General features: G+C 35.0%; 1 long non-coding RNA gene across 1 annotated transcript; it reads right to left on the reverse strand.

Annotated features, from left to right (window-relative positions):
* Positions 1-778: 778 nt before the first annotated feature.
* LOC128132021 (uncharacterized) lies at positions 779-4,499 on the reverse strand. The gene is made up of 3 exons (XR_008229948.1): positions 4,329-4,499; positions 4,060-4,128; positions 779-1,695 (listed from the first exon to the last, which is right to left on the reverse strand). It is a non-coding gene; the product is annotated as an uncharacterized LOC128132021 (long non-coding RNA).
* Between the last annotated feature and the right edge of the window lie 11,088 nt (positions 4,500-15,587).

The following is a 15,587-nucleotide window of genomic DNA, read 5'->3' on the forward strand; positions in this document are numbered from 1 at the left end:
ATTATAAATGTACATTACTAGTAACTATAATAGGTATAGTTAGGAGATACTACTTACTATTTCAAGTACAAGGAATCACACAAGAGTCAGTTCATTCATGAGTCTATACTAATACATAACATACAATATGAAGAGCTACAATTACAGAAATACGAATACATTACATACTATATGAAGAGATACTAATACATATAATTACAAGACATACAACTACAAGAGATACGATTACATAAATACGATTATATAGATACTATTACATACTATATCGGGAGAATATTATTACATACTATAGAAAGAGATACGATTACATACTATATGATGAGATACTATTACATATTATATGAGTAGATACTATTATATAAGTACGGGACTAACCATTCTACACCCAATTGATAGATACAGAGGGAAAATGCACACTAACGGATGTCTACGGTTAATACTATTCGGCAGGTTACTCTGCCGTGATTATCCTAGTACCAAAGGATAATACTTAAATGATTATATTGTTTTCCTTCTCACCTTTACTTTGTGACACATTCACATGAACGACGAGATAGAATATATTTGATATAGATAGACTATTTTCCTTATTACCTTTATATTGTGACACATACACATAAACGATGAGGTAGACGACAGTTTTATAATAATAATAGTTATACGAGGGAATAACTGTCATATTTACAGTGATGCACACTTTCAAAACAGTTGGGTCTTGGTAGAAGACTACTTTGTATACTAGTAGGAAATATGAGATTTTCTAGGATTTTCAAACGTTTACATTTACTTACAAACATGTTCATTGATACAAACTTTTCATCAAACATTTACAAGTCTTTCTTTACAGTTTTACAAAATCAAAGACACATAAATACTTATGAATTTACCAGCTTTATTGCTGATACTCGCTTTCAAAATAACTTGTATTCTCAGGTCACAAATAGACATGTACGACGACCAGGTTTTGTGAAGACGGAGCAGTCAAGACTCGTCTTATATTTTGATTATTCATTATGTTGTTTTATATAATGAAAGAACATACTTGTATTCAAATTATACTATTAATGCAATGGATGATGTTGTTGCTTGTTTACCACTTTACATTGTTGTGATACATTACATCACGTCCTCCGCCCCAAAACGTTTCCGCCGTTCTCGGTTTTGGGGTGTGACACCTGTGACAATTCCCCCACATAGTCTTGCGTCGCAAGAAATTCTTCATAACAACACTTCAATAGGCATAGTTCTTGCCATCGATTTGGATACTAATAGACTGAAGATAATCATCTCTTGGGGCCATATTCTAATATCAGTCAACCAAGAATAACCAAAACAACAGCATATACAAATAGCAACAGCAACAATCAAGATCTCAAAATCAACAAAACCAACAGACGAAATGAAACCCTCGAAGTCTTTAAAACAAACAAATCAAAGCAAACTGAATACAAAAATGAGCAAGAAAGCATACCCAAAACTACAAAAAAAAAAAAAAAAAAAAAAAAAAAAAGTGAATAGTGTCGATGAGGAGTACCTTTGATGAATAGTAACTTTGTGAACAGTGATTTTGATGAATAGTACCTTCGATGAATAGTGATTTCGATGAGCAGTGATTTTGATGAACAGTACTTCGATGAATAGTGTCGTGTCTGCTACAACTCGCCCCCAAAACGAAAGTACAGATGAGCAACCGAACTTTGATACCATGTAAACAAACAAGTGAAAGACATAACGACTAGGGTTTCGTATTATTATCAAAGAGACAAATATAATGAAAATGAAAGACATAATATATAGAGTAGCTAATTAGGGTATTCTTGGTAAATGGCCCAATCATAAAACCCAATACAAGATAAAACTCAAAATCTTATTAGGCTAACACCATCAACCCTTTTAAACAAGTTGTTAATCAAATACCATTCTCTTCCAATTCCAAAGAACCCTTTTTTTATAACTTTTTATATTGACATATTGTTCTAAATTTTTTTTAATATAAATTTATTAAAGTATTTGGGTTTTTGAGTTTGATTGTAGTTCCCAAAGTGTTTTAGTTTTATTTAACTATATATGATATTTGGTTTGTTAATTAAATTTGAAGTCAAGTTTTATATTTTTCCATGACAAGCATCAAATTCATTTTTTTAACGGCGGAAGTATTATCAAATTCATTTTTTAGTACAGGTTTTGAATGAAAGCTTAAACTAAGAACCCGTAAATATACTAATTAAGGTGAACGAATGACTACGATTATAAAAGTACAATTATTATTTTATATTGATTCCGTCTAGTGACTTACATTTTATTTCTTTTATATGACTAAAATGCAAATATTTTTCTCTATATTTTAAAATGGTTGTCCAATGGCAGATCCAACCGGAAGTCAAATAGGATTCCTACTGACCGTTTGATTGACCATTGACTAAAAGTCAACTGTCGGATCCATTATCCATAATCTTCTGCCTTATGGTAAACATATGTTATAACTTATAATTTAGAACCAAATACGAATAACTAAAACTCCAATTAACCAAGAATTACAACTAACAAAATCTCACCAAAGAAAAACCCAATTTATAATTAGCAAAATCAAACAAAAAAAAACTCAATCATTTAATAGCTGAAGTTAACAAATAATAATTAAACCAACAACTAACAATTATTACCAAAAAAATATACAAATACGACGAGTAGTTGCATTTATTTATTACTTTTACAAAGATGGAAGATGGCAGGGATTTTTACTTGTTCATCCAAAGTTGGCAGGAAAGGGTGAGAAACAGGCAGTGGCAATACATTGCATTCGCATCCGCGACTGAATTATCACCGAGTGATAGAAACACGTAGTGGCAAATTCTAATTAGACATTTCTATTTCTGTGAAAAGTGATTGAAGACTTGGACCACTGACATCCACGTGAAATTGGATTATGGTTATTTGAATTTCTAAGGTTTCATTTAATGTCTCTCTAAATAAAAGAAACAAATTTTATTTCTATGAAATTCAGAATTACTTTTATTATTCAAAAAAATGTTTTACTTTAATTGTTCTAATTAAAAAAGAAAATAACATTAGCATAAATTAACATCAGTAGTATTAGTATATTCATATTACTCTAAACATGTTCATCAAATCCTCATACGGATCTAATATTCTAATTTGTTGAAAACAAAATATATTGTTTTTTCCTTTAATAGCCAACCATTAATCTTATTAACAGGTGCTTGGCTAAGCTTACTTTAAAGTTTTTTAATTTATTACGGGCTCCACACCCGGAAAACCAATGTTTTGAAATAGATGTTTTTTACTTAAATAGCTTATAACGGTTTCAGACATGAGATAACCATTTTTGATAAGTTACTATTCACTGGCTTATTAAAAGCTACCAAAAACTTTTTTAAAAACTTCATTTCCGTATCGTTATAAGTTAATGAGTTAATAACTTAAAAATGCTTATCATTTTAAATAAGCTTTCCCAAACACCCTCTAAGCCAAGACTAGCAAAGAAACAACCCGACAAAAATAGTTACAGCAAAATTAAATGAAGATTTTTTATCCATTCAACTCACAAGACATTAGAATTTTTATATAGATAAAAAGATGTATAAATACGATGTTCAATGGCAAATTTACATATATACTTATTGTGTTTATGGGTACTTTTTAGTTTCAATAGTTTTTATGAAAAACTATTGAAAGTTTTTTTTGTCTATATATGGTGGAGCTTATGAAATATCTTATATCATTGAGAGTCATTATAGAATGATATTTATAATAACATATTGTCCTATAGGGTCATACATTATAGCAAGTTACATCTAACTGATTATTTATTAGTATAATTTTATTATTAATAAATACCAACACTTGTATTTAATACACATGTTTTACCCAACATATTATGTAGATATAAATACATATACAGTTTAAATCATATAAAACTTGTATAAAATCGTTCATCCAGCCTAAATAGCAAGTATACAGATAATATACACACATAACACGTAATTTCTATAAAATACTTAATATCTATGTGTAAGATGTAAGAGACCATGCACTCACTTGAAAAGGTGGTGATTCCAAACTCAGACAGCGCTTCGTTTCTTAAAAAATAATTTCCTTCGACGAAACCTAGTATTATTACCACTAGAGTTTAGTCTATTATTCGTCGAGACTAATTAATAGTCTAGCTATTATTACTATTATATAAGCGTTATAAAATACTTATATAACCCATAATAATAGCCCAAGTACTTATTATAAGTTCCTAATAACGTTACTATAATTAAATAAAAGTTATATTAAAAATAGCGTAGGCGTAGCTCACTTACAACAGGTTTTATAGAAAACCGGGCTTTGCTTGGAGCAGCATTCACGAGCCTAAAATCTCTTATTCTCGGAGCCGTCTAGCACTCTGGGGCTTCCGCCTCGTGCTAGGGAGGTTCCCTAGGCTTTTCAGGGGGTTTTAGGGCTAGAGAGAGGTTCTAGAGAGAGTAAAGAGAAGAAAGAATGGGAAAGGTGTGAAAAAAATGAGGGTGGGAGAGGTTCTATTTATAGGGTGAAATATGGCTGAACTTGGTGCCACATGTTACCATCTAGTGGTAAGACTTGGGGAGAAAGCAATGGCCAAGATTTTGCCACATCTCCCATTTTCGCACAGGACACTTTCGACTTCTAAAATCCATAACTTTCACATGCGACCTCCGTTTTTGACTTTCTTTATATCCACGCGTAGGTAAAAATAAGATCTACAACTTTCATTTTGACTCCGTCGGCTATCTCTTGATCGATCTTAAATTTAACAGTACGAGGAGATTATACTGTTAAATGTCCGCGTAAAATTCATAACTTCTACATACGGACTCTGTTTTCTTCTATCTTTTTACCGTTGAGTTCCTATTAATGAGATCTTCAATTCTCATTTAGGTCGCGTAGGCCAAAAACCGCTTGATCTAAAATTCGAGTTTCTGCTTGTGCACTGCTAAGCCAAATGTTAGAAAATTCATAACTTCCTCATACGAAGTCAAATTTGGGCGTTCTTTTTTTTTATATTCTCGATTTAACGTATACTGCAACTTTTGTTTAGATTTCTAAGGCTAAAAAGTCCGCCATCGTAAATTCACTATTTACGTCTCCCGGTGTGGTGTCGGTTTTGCCGTAAAACTTCGACGGACCATAACTTCTTTATTATAACTCGGATTTCAACGGTCTTTATATGTACGGAACCCTTGTGACATATACTATAACTTGGTCAAGATTATTTATTCTAAGTTATCTTATATCAAAAATGTCATTTTTGACGCTCATTGTCTCTAAATTGACTAGCCCGAATCTGCGGGCGTTACAATTATCTCCCCCTTAGGATGATTACGTCCCGGAATCATCAACAAAACTGGGCTTGTATAATGACTCCATACATTATATCTTCATCCTAGGTAATAATCGTAACTTCTATATTCATTCGAATCAGTATCTATCTCTTAGACTTATTGACTGTAAGCAATACTCGATCGTGCACCCACTCTCTATCTCACGTTAGTCTTCCAATCATGACCTTCGAATCACAATCTCGATTCCTTATTGGATACTCTTTCTTATTAACAAACTTAATATAAGTTCTTTGATTACGACCATAAACTATTGGGTCATGTTCTAATGACCTCTCATCGTATGATGTGACGCTTAGACTCAGGTCTTTTAGAGTCAAATTCCAGAACGAAGTACACCTTCCTTCATGATCTAATGTGATATAATCATATTCTAGCATGTAGCACTTCTCGGTACAAGCTTCTAACCTTAACAACAATTGTGATACTTCTACTGATCGCTTCCATTATCTTTAACTTCAATCTTCTGACTTAAGTCAGATGCTACATCGATCTTCGTTCTTTAAACCACATAACATACTCATCGTAGTCAGACTCAATTTGGTATGACCACTAGGGTCAGAATAACAACAATCTTCTTAGTCATTACCAAATCAATGGTAAAAACATACTTGAATAAAATGGTATCAATTACTATCTTCTTGGTAACCTTGTGACTTTCCCTAATCCAAGTGCAAGTCCTGTGCTTCCGGTGGTATATGTGACAACCCCATATTTTCCAAAAACAGTGTAACGCTCAAATGTCAAATACAACGAAAACTATTTTGAATTAACCTCACAAATAAAGTGTTCAAATATCTAAATTGGGATGCATCAAATATTAGATATCGTGCCAAGGTTTCCAAAAACATAAAGAACGTTCAAAACCGGGTTATATTGAGGAAATTATAACCGCTTGTATAATTACGATATACCGTTAAAACGCTATTTAATGTAAAAAGTGAAATTTCAATAAAATGCATTTTAGCCTTAAGTATCTAAACAAAAGTCGTATATTTCGTTAAATGGTAAGCGTGCATAAAAAGATCGTCCAAATTGGACTTCGTATGAAGAAGTTACGAATTTCCTAAGTTTTGTAACAGTAGTAGAGGGCTAAAAACTCAAATTGAAGATTGAGTGTTATTTAGCTATCGCCACCTTAACGGAAGTTGAAGATCTCCACAATAGTAATAAAACGATAAAAAGACAAACGAAAACCGACGTCGAATAAAGAAACTATGAATTTTTAACGGACTTTAGGAGTCCCGGCCTATTAAAATTACATCATTAAAAATAAAGTCAAAACTAGCCGACGGAGTCTAAATGAAAGTTGTAGAGCATAATCTCACCTACGCGTGGATATAAAGAACACGAAAAACGGAGCCCGTACGCGAAAGTTACGGAATTTAAAAGACGGGAGTCGGGATTACGCCCCGCGTAATATGGGAGTACGCCCCGCGTACTAGACCCAGAGTCGAGTCCCATCGGCTGCACCTCTACGCTTAGCTAGACCGGAGTCGTAAGCCATGACGTATTTCTACGCCCCGCGTAACCGAAGTACGCCCCGCGTACTGCGTACGCCCAGCGTACTCCGAAGGTACGCCCCGCGTACGCCATCCTCCAGTACTATAAATAGAAGGTTTGAGCCTCGGGTTTTTTTTGCACACATTCTCAAATCCTCAGTCACTCTCCCATACTTCTAAGCCCCAGAGATCATCCCGATGCCCTCGGTTTCCACACTCGAGCCCCCGACGAAAGATCTACACTGTAGAGATCCCCGAAGAGCCCGAAGACACAACTTTCCGTAGTCGAAATTCTGCTCAACTCTAGCCTCTCTCTTCAAACCAAACGAGTGAGTTCATACCCCTACTTTTCAATTTGTTTCGTGTTTTAGGGGGGGGGGGGGGGGGGAATACAAGTACATTACAAGTCAAAGTATCGTTTTATAAACATAATTATAATATCTATTTTATAGGATATTGATACAAACATCTTTATGTTTAAGGGGCTATTATATCAACTAGTTATGCTTACTAAATGGAAATATACTTTTGAGGAACTATAACGAGTAAGGTTAACAAGTTATTCGTACATTTTACATATACATCTTGACAAATGAAATACTTTCAAATGAAGTAAAGTCTTTCTTATCGTAAATCTATTTATACAAAGTAATGTGAGATATTCAAACTTCAACGTACTCGTATGTATGCATTTCAAGTCCTGTATTATATACCATAATCTCTTGGAGGGAGAGCGTGATACTTGTCTATAGATCTATACGAGATTGACAACCCCGCACCTAAACTATTAGCTATAGTTAGACCGGCAGGTCTGGGGTGACAAATGTCATAACACTACAACACTTGAAGAATGTTGTTACAGGCCGTCAGTGTCAATAGTATGGTTATAAAACTCACATAAAAGTATAAAAACAAGTTGGATTTACGAGATTCATATATGCATTCAGTTTTCCACAACATTTTTAGCACAAAGTTTATCATTATTATTCAGGTATGGAACATACTAACGCACACCAACTCTGGAAACGTTTCAAACCATTTATAGAAAATATTGGATTTTCGGAAAACCTTATTCATCAATTTACTACTAAAAGGACATACTTTTCAATGCAAAACACTTATGAACTCACCAACTTAATTGTTGACACTTTTTCAAAAACACTTGTATTTCTCAGGGAATCAGTAATACAGGTAACCTACCAGCTTTTGAAGAAGGAACTCTAAGGGCGTTTTATTATTGAACATTTATCATCATATTGTAAAATTCTTTTGCTAATATGTATAACGCAACAATATACGTTTTCATTATATATATGATGGTTGTGTTACTTTCTTTACAATATTCAATTGTTGTGATACTACGTGAAGTCATCCACCCCCAAATGTTTCCGCCATTCTGGTTTGGGGGTGTGACAGTATAGGCCTCTACTACCATTCACACCTACTCATACTCATCCCAAGTATTGTCTCGCAGTTTCCCAAGTCACCATACAAGAAAATCACACAATCATTCAACACACCAGATAACAAAATGAAGGTTTTATATGATTTCTTGAAACGATTACATAGGTATTCAAGTTCACCCTAGACTATGCCTCTAATAGGCTACCCCTACGATACTATGGCTACTTCATGACTTGATCCTCGATTATCAATTCTCACTTCTGATTCATTGCATTGTCATCTGCTTCGTTAAGGATGCTTTCTTTTGGTCATGGAGGTGCATTCGCTCTTGTTGCTTCATTTTTCTTTGGGCGGTCCCTAAGTAAATGCCCTTCTTTGTTACATTTGTAGCACACCCTCTTGTTGGATGTGCACTTGCCGGCGTAATGGCCTGTCTTTCCACATTTGTAGCAAGTCACCTCTTCATCGCATCTCTCATAGTGCTTCAGCGGTACATTTGGCATTGTAGCCCTTATCGGATAATCTATCTTGAAGTGTCCCTTTCCACTACACTTAAGGCAAACTTCCTCCTTGGTTGAGCACCTGGGGGCATAGTGACCAGTATTCCCACATTTGAAGCAGGTCACTTCCTTATGGCATCCCCCGTTATGTTCCCTTCCATACTTGTAACACCATTTTGCTTCACCTCTTCCTCCTCCAGACTATGAGAACATGTTGTTCTTGTTGGACCTTGAAGTTCCCTCAAATTTCCTCTTCTTGCCAACCTCAACCCAGATGGCTGCCTCAAGAGTAGGTAACTGGCGTACTGGCACAGTAAGTTCTTTTTTACTTTGTTGAAGTAAACGCCTTGTTTCTTCCATTTGTTGATCCAACATCACCCGCACCATTGTCTGTACTCCTGCCATCATGATTGGCTCCGGAGTAGCTACTACAACAGGTATTTGCTCAATAACTAGGGGTTGATTCCTGTTTCCATTCGCGTTCTCGAATCCACTTCGGGTTCTTGCCATCTCGTTCTATACACCAAATCGGACGTTCGGGGCCATACGAAGAGAATTAAGATAAGAAAGATTTTATTTACGATCGACATGTAAATCTCCCTATTACTTCGAAAAGTTACATGCCGGTTCTAATACCATAATTAAACGTTTAGAAATCAGAACACATAAAGTTTCCAAATCCGGTTGGCAACAGACCATAGATCCGATCATACATTTAGCATCATAGAGCATCATAAATCATTTAGCACATAAAAGCATGTTAGACATTTTCCTTAAATAAGCTAGTGCTTGTGTCTATTCTGGCGTGTTACCTAAGACAAACTCCTCACAATCATTGCTTAGCATTCTAAGTTTAAGTCTAGAAATAAATTCATATTCCTAGTTCGCTTAAACTAATGCTCTGATACCAACTATGACATCCCCAATTTCTCGGCCAGAAAATACCGATTTTGTTTATGCTTTATAAAAGTCAGAGTACCTCTTTTAATAAAAATGTTGCGGAATTTGTTCTCAGTAAAACATGATAAATACGTTATCAAAGCATTTCCGAAGAAAAGTATTTTTATTCATTTTAAAACATTTGGGATGTCATCGTCAATACATAAACATAAGCATAAACAGGACTTACATTCACTATCACTAGTGATTTATATCTCCTTAATCTCTCAGTGTAATGTGACTTCATATCAACACCTGTGATATAAATAAACTGAGTGGGTTAGGTTGGGAAACCTGGTGAGTACATAGGGTTTTCAACCCACAATAATATAATTATTATGTTTAATCATCAAACAGTTAACCCAATTACCCATCCCCATTATCTTCTTTAATCTTAAGGGTCTACCCTAAGAATCAGCTATTTCTCGTTCATTCATTCCTAAGGATTATCCTAAGGAATAGGTACAAAGTCCATCGTTGTCAATGACACAATTGTCAAGCACATCTGCTAGTTCTATCACTTAGGTGTAGCTGCCATAATTGTGATATTCTATATGAGGCGCAGTTGCCAGTATTGTCCTTAGAGCACAACTGCTAGGGTTATATCGTTTTTAAGAGCTCACTCGCAATACATGTCAATGGGTTTTTAGAGTACACCGGTGAACACATCGTTCACAACACCTACAGGTTGTGATCCTGCTAGTGTTCCACTGGACTGTCTAGAATAGTCCATGGTTGTCATCCATACTCTGCTAGATGACGGAGCCAGCATTTGAGAACAAGGCTTCTCATATCGTCCACCTCTCACCCTTACCTCATGGTCTCTATCATTTCTCAACTCATCATCCAACTAATATTTCATCTACCCATGTTTTACCCAACATATTATGTAGATATAAATACATATACAGTTTAAATCATATAAAACTTGTATAAAATCGTTCATCCAACATAAATAGCAAGTATACAGATAATATGCACACATAATACGTAATTTATATAAAATACTTAATATCTATGTGTAAGATGAAAGGGACCATGCACTCACTTGAAAAGGTGGTGATTCCGAACTCAGACAGCGCTTCGCTTCTTAAAAATAATTTCCTTCGACAAAACCTAGTATTATTACGACTAGAGTTTAATCTGTTATTCGACGAGACTAATTAATAGTCTAGCTCTTATTACTATTATATAAGCGTTATAAAATATTATATAACCCATAATAATAGCCCAAGTACTTATTATAAGTTCCTAATAACGTTACTATAATTAAATAAAAGCTATATTAAAAATAGCGTAGGCGTAGCTCACTTACAACGAGTTTTATAGAAAATCGGGCTTTGCTTGGAGCAGCGTTCCCGAGCCGAAATCTCTTCTTCTTGGAGCCACCGAGCACTCCAGGGCTTCCGCCTCGTGCTAGGGAGGTTCCCTAGGCTTTTCGGGGGGTTTCAGGGCTAGAGAAAGGTTCTAGAGAGAGAGTAAAGAGAAGAAAGAATGAGAAAGGTGTGAAAAAAATGAGTGTGGGAGAGGTTCTATTTATAGGGTGAAAAATAGATGAACTTGGTGCCACATGTTACCATCTAGTGACAAGACTTGGAGAGAAAGCAATGACCAAGATTGTGTCACATCACCCATTTTCGCACAACACACTTCCGACTTCTAAAATCCGTAACTTTCACATACGACTCCCATTTTTTACGTTCTTTATATCCACGCGTAGGTAAAAATAAGATCTACAACTTTCAAGTTGACTCTATCGGCTAATTCTTGATCGATCTTAAATTTAACAGTACGAGAAGATTATATTGTTAAATGTCCGCATAAAATTCATAACTTCTACTTACGGACTCTGTTTTTGTTTGTCTTTTTACAGTTGAGTTCCTATTAATGAGATATTCAATTCTCATTTAGGTCGTGTAGGCCAAAAACCGCTCGATCTAAAATTCGAGTTTCAGGCTGTGCACTGCTAAGCGAAATCTTAGAAAATTCATAACTTCCTCATACGAAGTCAGATTTGGGCGTTCTTTTTTTTTTTTTATGTTCTCGGTTTAACGTATATTACAAGTTTTATTTATATTTCTAAGGCTAAAAAGTCCTCCATCGTAAATTCACTATTTATGTCTCCCGGTGTGGTGTCGGTTTTGTCGTAAAACTACGACGGACCATAACTTCTTTGTTATAACTCAGATTTTAGCATTCTTTATATGTACGGAACCCTTGTGACATATACTATAACTTGGTCAAGATTATTTATTCTAAATTATCTTATATCAAAAATGTCATTTTTGACGCTCATTGTCTCTAAATTGACTAGCCCGAATCTGCGAGTGTTACATACCAAAACATGCTACATGCATATTCATAAATAATGTTTTACATTGATAATTTGATTACAAAATGTTGGATACAAAACAACTAAGTTTTATTATATTACATAACTACCCAGGATATTATAAATTTTATACAAACATAAACCTAAGTACAAAAGTAATAGTACAAACTATTCTAAATCTTCCAACAGTATATGACTATACTGGATGCTTATTACCTGCAATTGTTAAACACCTAAAGGGGTAAGCGGTGACGCTTAGTGAATTCAATAATAGATACAATATAACGTTATGTCATATATATACTTCAATATGGTAGAAGCAAAGATGAACAAGGAACAACAAAGACATATGTGAATCATGTGACAAGCTTTCTGTATCAATCAATGATTTGATTCAACGATATACAATCAATGAGATATAACAATTTCAATACTTGATATACATCAATAAAGCTTCAGCCCAAATGGCACAAAAGACATACAATTTCTGATTACACATTTTGGTAGATTTCAGGCTTTCAGCCCTATCTAACAATCTGCCAATGCCATAGGGGTAAAAGTCATTCTCTTGCGAGACATGCTTTACACGGACAAAGGCTACATACCAATGCCATCGTGAATCTATGTCCTTTCACTAATCACATGGTCAAAGGTACAGCTTTGTTACCATAATAGCACAGGATGACAACACAAGATAATAACATGGAAAAGCACATAGAACATATAAAAAAAACATACAATTATTCCTATATATTGAACTCACCGTGAAATAACCGGGGGTTAAATTATTAATTTGGGCAGCACTTCGACTCTAAGAATGACTTTTTGTAACGAAACCGGGGGATTTTAGTTGAAAATCGGGCCTTGTGCAGGCTAAGTTTCAACTTGAAAATAATATTTTCTCAGAAATTTCAGGGCGTCGGGACTCGCTTCAAGTGTCGGGGATGATACTAAGACTTCGGGGGTTAAAAGTAGGCTAGAGAGGGGTTTTAGAATGAAAGAGATTGGAAAATGGCAACCAAAATACGGGCAGCCTCACATCCCTTTTATTAGGGTTCGAAGCACCTTACTACGCGGGGCGTAGTCTCGCAGTATGCGGGGCGTAGTCTCGCAGTATGCGGGGCGTACGCATTGCGGCTCAGTACATTGGGCGTACACCGAGTACACGGTGCGTAGCATGATATGTGGCATCTGTTCGGTTCCCGGAAGTCAGACGTGTCAAGAGGGTATGATGTGTGTCGATTATGCGAAGAGAGGGCGACACGGCCGACTTCTGACCTTGTTGTCGATTACGCTGGGCGTACTTCTCCAGTCCAGCCTCGTAATTTGTGCCATAAACTTCAATTATTCGTATCTTTTGCATACGAACTCTGTTTTTGACATTCTTAAATCCACGCGTAGGTGAAATTATGCTCTACAACTTTCATTTAGACTCCGTCGACTAATTTTGAATTCATTTTTATTATTATATTTTTAACAGGTCGGGATAGGATAAGTCTGTTAAAAATTCATAACTTCTTCATCCGACGTCCGTTTTCGTCTGTCTTTTTACCGTTGTACTACTATTGACGATACCTTCAATTTTTTGGGGCACAAAGTTATCCATGTATGACTTTGTAATGGTTTGACTTTTGTAGACCCACTTGCATGTGGTGCATGAGCCTTTTGACTCATGAGATAGAGAGTGAGTGAGAGAGACATGTAAACACTAGGGGTGTGCAAAAAAATCGCAAAACCGCAAAACCGAGCCGATCCGACCAATCCAAACCCGAAAAAACCGAAACCGAAATGAAACCGAAACCGAAATAAACCGAAACCGAAAAAACCATGTACTTACGGGTCGGTTACGGTTTGGATCTTTAGATATCCGTGGATATCCAAACCGAACCGTATATATATATATATATATATATATATATATATATATATATATATATATATATATATTGAATTTTATATGATGTCCGTTGTCCAGTTTAAAATTAATACTTAAGTAAATGACTAAACAATTGCAAATAAGATCCAATAGCTACACGGTACTCAAAGAATACTCACGAAAATTGGGATCACAACTCATTTAAACGCTATCTTTAAATTATTAGATTCATAAACCATAAATTTTGAATGTATGTATTTATATTAACTTTATAATATATATAATGAAGGTTTTATGTCTACGTATTTTATTCATAAAATGCATATTTGAGTAACAAGAATTCATTTTTTTTCCTAATTTTATGTGAGTAATTGATTTAACGAATAAAATGGTTGAAATGGATTTTTGTAGTTTTGACTAATTCTTATTTTTTTACAGTTAGTGGGTACCCGTGAACCGAACCGCGGTTACCTGCCTTCATACGGTTTGGTTCGGTTCGGGTTTTCTAGCCACACGGTTCGGTTTCGGTTAGTGCATGCAAGGTACTCACCCCGTGGTCATGGTTCACAATTTTATTAGTATCCGAGCCGAACCGCCCCATAAACACCCCTAGTAAACACCTCTATATAAGGTGGGTTTAGTCCACTTATGGAGGTGTGCTTGAGAGGTGTAAAAGTTACGTGTGTAAGTGTGTGTTATTTATGTAGATGTAGATCTATGTCCTTTTTTGTAACACCATATATATTCTATACATCTCTTAAACACCGAAATCACCGTATTCATTGTGCAATCTTTAATTTCGCATGCCAAACCGTGTTCTATAATCACTACAATTGGTATCAGAGCGGGTCTTCAAAGATCAACGTGATTTTTTGAAGAACGATTCTCGGTTTGGCAAAATTTGTCACAATTTGAGCATTTATGGTGAGCCTCTATCTATGATCTCTCTTAATCTTGATGTTTCGTGCGTTGCGTTTTTTATTTTTGATCGTCTTGATTCATTGGATCTATTTTGATTTCAACCTCATAGTTGATCCAATTATTTTTGTTTAGATCAAACATCTAAAACCAAAAATATTTTCTCAAAATCGAATTTCACTATTCATGTAAATCAGTCTAATTTCAATTCGTACATTTTTCGTTATTGTTCATTTGGAGCCCATCGTAGGTGACTTACTGTTCATATCCAAAATTGATCCTAAATTTTTGAGCCCATGAATCAATTTCTTAACAGAAAAAGCCCAAATATTCATTAAATCAAATATGAGGCGTGTTTACTTCGTTTCACTGTTCTTGACTTGTATTCGGTTTCATTTTCTCGTGTCTTTTAAATCGTTTCTTCACTCATGCTTGTAATTGATTTTATGTTTGTTCTAAAAGATAATCAAACATATTCTATCACCGATTTGGTTTATTTGGTCATTGTTGAGTCTGATTATGACCTAACAGTGAAGAATTGGAAATTTTATTTGATTTTCAATGACGATGTTGATGAACACATTGACGAACACAATGAGTATGTGCGGTGATTCTTTCTGCTAAATGGTCTAGAACTGATGAACGAACAGGGTGAATTTGTTGACTTAGTGAGTTTAATCCAAAATTTGATTTGAGAAAAAGGATTTTGGTGTTTGTCAATAATCGATTTTG

Source organism: Lactuca sativa, chromosome 2, assembly GCF_002870075.4.
Source record: "Lactuca sativa cultivar Salinas chromosome 2, Lsat_Salinas_v11, whole genome shotgun sequence".
In the NCBI taxonomy this organism is placed as follows: domain Eukaryota; kingdom Viridiplantae; phylum Streptophyta; class Magnoliopsida; order Asterales; family Asteraceae; genus Lactuca; species Lactuca sativa.